The following is a 6,204-nucleotide window of genomic DNA, read 5'->3' on the forward strand; positions in this document are numbered from 1 at the left end:
CTGCCCGTTCATTTCAGATGAAAATCGGAGGTCATATTAAAATCGCTCTGACTCTCACTAACTATCTCAAATTCTCATTTTAATTATCTCTCTCATGCTCTCTGAATGTCTCCATGACCTCTCTGCCGACCACTTCCGCTGTCAAATCTTTTTCATCTTCTATCTTCTCACTTCTCTATTCTATGTTAAACCTTCAATCCTTAACCTGCTATCTTCTTTCTTCGTTTGCATCTCTGCCAACACAACCCAGCAGCAACTTCCGCAAAAATGGCAGCCCTGTGGTGATGTCCTCCCTGATACTCCAATTGGGCAAGAGAACGTCACTGCAAGCAAGGTCATATTGCCCTCAGTTTATATGAGGGCAAAATGACAACGATTGCGGGGGCAACCTCTCCCCCAATCGCTCTCACAGCTTGCATCTTCTTGTTGTACATCTTCTCCTTTATCTTCTATTGTCTGTTTTCTTCCAGATCTCTGCAGCCATAGCGTACCAGCTAACTTCCACTAAAATGGCGGAAGTTCACACAAGTTTATCATAGCACAAAATGGCAGAGCTTCCAGTGATGTCCTCTCCACAATCTTCCAACCTGGGAGAGAAAACATCACAGGAAGCTCTGCCCTTTTGGCGTACATTTAAACAGAGTTATCTTGGGGCAAAATGGAGGAGCTTCAGGTGATATCCTCTACCCAGAACCTCCAGTCCAATCGGAAGCTCCGTCATTTTAGTGGAAGTTTTACCCAGGAGGTTATGTCCTTTGAGATGCGGATAAAGAAAGAAGAGAAAAAGAGAAGAATAGGAAGATGAAGAACAAGATGGAAGCCTCTTTTTTTTACAAAGATTGGTATGAATTGACAAAATCGGCAAATGTTGTTAAATTTGCAATTCATACAAATGCACATCTAATAGAAACCATGAGCATGTACACCATTTAAAAGATTTTTAAATTTAGCCTTAAAATGATTTTACTATAATTTACTATAACCACACATGTAGTTCAATACACACATTTTTTCTGTAGGTTTTGTTAAACTGAATATCTAAATAACCAACTCTTATAAAATGTCCTTCTGTATAAAACATGGTGATGTAGGGATGTAGGTGAGCATTGGCAAAAACTTGGTTTTATCTCATTTGTTCTAATAAACTCCTATTATCTTCAGATCTGGGGGTGACCATTGTTGTCAGTCATGTGACATTTTGGGCAACTTTCCCTGCTCAAACACCACACTGAGCTGATCCTTTATGTGAACGCTAAAGAAGTCAGTTGGTCCATAGCCTTTCATCAGTTAGAGTGTTCTGCTGGGTGATTGAGAATGAACCATTCTATTGTTTACCACAAAGCTGTATGGTAAGAAGTCAGTGAGTTTTTTGGTAGATTGGGCTTAGATAACAGAGTGACAACATTACATTATACAAAAAAACAGGATTGTTTTAAGAAAGAAAACAGCACAATGCTTATTTTTTCACCTAATACAATGAAAAAATGGCTCAAGTCCCCCTCTAATGGTGGGCATTTTATTTATTTTGCATTTCTCTTGCTTTATATAGTTATTCTACTTTTTGTTTATGTTGTCTTTCTGGGAGGTAGGGGTTTTGACACAATTTATTTACCTTATTTAATATTTACAATATGCTTTTTTTCTTAGCACTATTTGCCTATAATGTGAATGTAACTTTTCAATATATATATATATATATATATATATATATATATATATATTTCACACGATTGCTGCTAGTATTTTCTTAAGCCCTGCGGTCACAAACTGCAATAAGACAGGGGAACAAACATCAACAGTTCAAAACTAAAATGCAGCCTTGTTGAAAAAAACATATCCTAATACTTTAAAACAGAATTCGAGAGAAATACGGCTTTAAAAGCGCAAGTGTATACTGTATTTTCAGCAAGCATTTGTTTCATAGCCCCAAGTTATTATTTCATTGTAGAACAGAGACTGTCCTAAAGAGGGTGAAGACTATAATTTTTACAGGAGAGAAGCGTGTTATAATAGGATAGGGCAAACATTGCCAGTAGGTAGCTCTTCAGCTGCTACTCCCATGAGAAGGAAAAGTGCACTCTTCACTAGACCCCGAGGTTAACTTGTTCTAAAATAGGACGGTTATATAGGAACAGTCATGTCCTTTTGTAACAGGCCTATTAATGAATTAAGTCCTCCCTTTGTCATTGTTCTGCTCCGTGTCTTGATGTGAAAGTTCTGCAGAACTACTCTACTTGGCTCTCCCTCATTTACACGCCAAGAAAAAGTAAATGAACCTGGTTTTCTGCATTCATTGTTCATAAAATGTGAGCATGGATTTGTATGAAAAAGCATAAATGTCTAAGCCTGTGTTAGCTTAGATGTATGTGAGCATAGATGTATATGTGCAAGTGTTTGCGTGTGAGCATGTATGTGTTGTGTTTGTGTGGGGCTTAGAGTGGCACTATGAGACATGTTCTTTGGTGAAGTTGGGGGACCTCCTGGGGCAATTTTGGGACACCCACTGTCGGACCAGAAAGCTGTTTCTTAAAGAATAAAAGTACAAAATGGAGAGGAGGAGGAGCAGGATGAAAACACTAAAAAAAAGACTAAGGCAGAAGATGAAAAGGTGGAGGAATAGAAAAAAGAGCTACAGGAGAGGATACAGAGGCACATTCTATAGTAATTGCAATTAGGCTGTACCACCATCAATGTCTGGCTCAGCATATAGTAATGGCAGTTATACTGTACCAATGTTTATGTCTGGCTGAGTATATAGAATAAACAAATTCAAAAGACATGTAGCAATAGGACATTTTAGTGCACTTTTATTCTAAATGTGTGGAATAAAACTGCACTCATTTATCCTATTGCCTTAGCAATATGGATTAGCACAAAATGGGTTTAAGTGGTATGGACCTAAGTAGAGATAAATGGCTTTAATAAGGATTGTGCCACCTCTATAACCCTAGATCAACCCTAAAAGAGTGGACTTAACCACGATGTCAATTATTCACTAGTTGGTTATGAAAGTAAGCCTTCTTATATGATATACCCCCCCCCCAAGTGTAGGGGTATTTTCACAACAAGGGCTTACAGAGGTGCTTAAAACAATAGGTATACAACAACTTAGAAGAGACAGACCCTCTCATCTAGAAAAATGTGCTATGAGCTCCTTAATTGGAACACGGATAGATATATCCAGTTACTAGCTGTACTCTGCAATACCCAGTGGTCAGGTGAGTATGGTGATATCCCATGAAGCTCACAAAAGTCCTATTCACTGCAATAGCCAGAAGTAGTGATTTCAAGAGTTAAAGTAACTTGCATAAGGCTCATTTCTAAAGGAAAAGAAAATGGCAGAATAAAAAGTAACAGTTAAAGGTGTCATTCTCCACTTCACTTTGAACAAAATGCAAGGGTTTCTACTTTAAATAGTAAATTGTAGGTTGAATTCTAAATGTTCAAGCACCAAATCACCTACAAACATCATATTTAAAAAGTAATCAACAAGCAATGAAAGAAAACAAGGGTCTGTATTATATGAAGCTAGATGGTAATGTTTTGGCGTACATAATTATCCCCAGTCTCCCAATGAGTGCATTTTACATAAATGTATTTCTGTAAAGGCTGATTACAGGTTTAACAAAAAAGCTTTTGTGGATATTTTATTGTAATAAACCATAAAAATAACTTTAATGAAAATTCTGCTCACTCGGCAGTAAAATCCAAGTCAGATAATTACAAAGTGAATAAATTCTTGAGATCAGCACGGAATTGCTATATTATGGGAATAGGCGTTTTATGGGGAAATTGAATGGTGTGCATTTGGATATGAAAGTATCAACCCTTTTGGTACCAGAGAGATCATAATGCAGTTTAAAACAGAAGGAAACCAGGCGCAGACTGGCAACCTGGCACACCCGGCATATACCTTGTGGGCTGCTGGCCAACAGAGCCACAACACTCACTGGATCTGCCATTCCAGTGTCATAGCATGCGGCTTGACGTATCCACTAAAGGCACTTTGCCGCCCCAAGCGCTTTTTTTTTAAGCGCTTGGGGCGGGCGGCATTTTAAACTTCGCCCCAGGCGGCATTAAGTCTTGGGCCGGCCCTGACTAAAGGTGATTTATTTGGTAAACCTAAAGTAGAACAAAATGGGAAGGAATAATTATGCGGATCCAAAGAACGGGAAGTTATAATGGCTACCCCTGCATTCGGAAATGTAAAGAATTTAGAATATGTAAAATTTACCGATCCACTTAAATCTCTCATGTTTTCCATTACGGAAAAGGGGATATTTTACATACATAAACTTGGAAAGGAAGGAGATTCTATCCATTCCATAACAGAAACGTTGAGTACAGATAAGACCCATTTGGCCCAACTAGTCTGCCCACCTTAACAGTTGAAAAGACTCCGATCTTAATCTGTCCTTGGTCTTGTCTTGGCTTTATGCCTATCCCATGCATGTTTATATTCCCTTATCGTAATAGCTTCTACCACTTCTGATTGGAGGCTGTTCCACTTAGCTGCCATACTTTCTTCCTTACATTCAGGTCAATTTGGTATGAAGCTGCGTAAGTATTAGTAATAGTAATAGTTATACAAAATATATATTTCATTGTTTTTATGTTAATTTACAGTGGTAAAACGGTAACAACCAAAAAAGAGAGAGGTGTAATCTCCGTGCCAGACAGATTATTTAAGGGTTCTGCCTCAGGTTTATATAAGTAATACATGTTCCTCCTGCTGCATAGGAAAATCAGTAGAGGACAATTGTTTTTAGTGAAATAATGCTTTAATATTGGCAAATTTCACACTGTTAGATTATTATTTTTTTTATTATTGTGCTCTCAAACAAGGCGTACATGTGGGCGATGTTTGTTATTTTAGCTACACGGCTTTCCACATTCTGCCTCTGTTTTATTATTAGTTTTTTTAAGAACACCATTCTCTGTTGGCTTCATTAGGTTGAGGAAGCCTGCGTGCGTTTCAACATCTTAAGCTGCTAAAAGTCAAAACCAGCATGTCCTAATCATTTATTTCTAAAGCTCTTATAACGCCGTGGACAGCACAACAGAACCTTAACTGGTTTCAATAAATCCCAACAAGAACATTGTAAAACGATCAAATATTCGCTTTCGGAAAATAAACTGGTTGAAATCTATTAATAATTATAGACTGTAAAGGCTTTTTCTTTCTTTTTCATAACTCTTATTATTGTTATTGTTATTGCTAACTTACCTTACCTAAATCCAATACCCCACTGAACCAAGGATATAAATATATCACTCACACAACATTGCTATCACAAAGTTTCAGACCCCGAATCACCTTAGGGCCTGGATACCATGGCATATGCTGCCAGTAGGGTGGAGGTTGTAGGGATGCCACAGCCTGCTGCATTAATGGGAATAGATTGATTCTCTAAGATACATGATGCATGACATCATAAACTAGCGCTCAGCAGAGAGGATGATGGCGCAAGGCAAGTCACCCGGGATGCACTTATGTTTATAAAAGCCTAGCCCATGTACTCAAGAAAGAAAAATCCACCCACCCCGTCTCCAGACTTGCTCTTGCTTAAGAACAATTGCATGGCCTCCATGTTACACATCTCACATTCAGAGGCTGCTCGACTGTACTTATCTGATGGCAGCCTTGCACCTATACAAAGTTATCATCCGCACTTACGGCATCAGGCAGCCGCCGGCCTTAAAGTGTCTCCTCATTGCCAGTCCATCCCTGCTCCTTGCAAAAATGAAACCTCATGTATGCCCGTTGCATCATGTATGTTTCTGTCAGCTAACTGGTCTCACGGACACCCTAAAACTTAAAGCTTTATTTATCTATGTATTGTAAATTAGCCTTTTTCACCCCTAACATGCCTCATTTTTTACACCAATTTAAGAAAGCTTAGGTCTTTGTGGCTGTAACATGTTCTCTAGTGCAGTCTGTAATTTCCTGACATCTTTTTGGTAGTCTGCATTCATATTTATATTTAACAGCATATTTTTATCACGCTGGTGAATTTATACCTCAGTCAGCCAGAAGGATATTCTTAAACTCACTTCAATGTTACAATTAACAGTTATTTATGTTAACATTATGTATTTAATCAAAGGAACTCTCAGTTTTGGTTGCCTACAGTGACATCTATTGTTCATAGAATGAAAAAAAATCATCGTAATGTGTGGTATCCATGGGTGGTTTATACCTTT

The sequence above is a fragment of the Spea bombifrons genome, chromosome 9, assembly GCF_027358695.1.
Source record: "Spea bombifrons isolate aSpeBom1 chromosome 9, aSpeBom1.2.pri, whole genome shotgun sequence".
In the NCBI taxonomy this organism is placed as follows: Eukaryota; Metazoa; Chordata; class Amphibia; order Anura; family Pelobatidae; genus Spea; species Spea bombifrons.